Below are 307 nucleotides of genomic sequence, written 5' to 3'. Positions count from 1 at the left end.
CAGTCCCACAGACACCACACTTTGATAATCTGACCCCTGGGCTAAGGAATTCTGAGGCAGGCCCCCCCACAGCAGCTCCAGCCCCAGGAACCCCAAGCCAGAGACCCCTAACTCTGTTAGCCAGGTACGCTTTGTTTTTCTTTCCTCTCTCCTCCTCTTTCATTTGTAAATTTCTCTCTTCTCTTTACGACATAGGAACACCTTCAGCCCCACAGACAACGCATTCCCATCTTCTGACCACTGGGCCAAAGAATTCTGAGGCAGGAATCCCTGCCACAGCTCCAGCCCTGGGATTCCCAAGCCAGAG

The sequence above is a fragment of the Tupaia chinensis genome, unplaced genomic scaffold, assembly GCF_000334495.1.
Source record: "Tupaia chinensis unplaced genomic scaffold, TupChi_1.0 Scaffold000037_16, whole genome shotgun sequence".
NCBI classification, from domain to species: domain Eukaryota; kingdom Metazoa; phylum Chordata; class Mammalia; order Scandentia; family Tupaiidae; genus Tupaia; species Tupaia belangeri.
Note: the sequence above shows the minus strand (reverse complement) of the source record.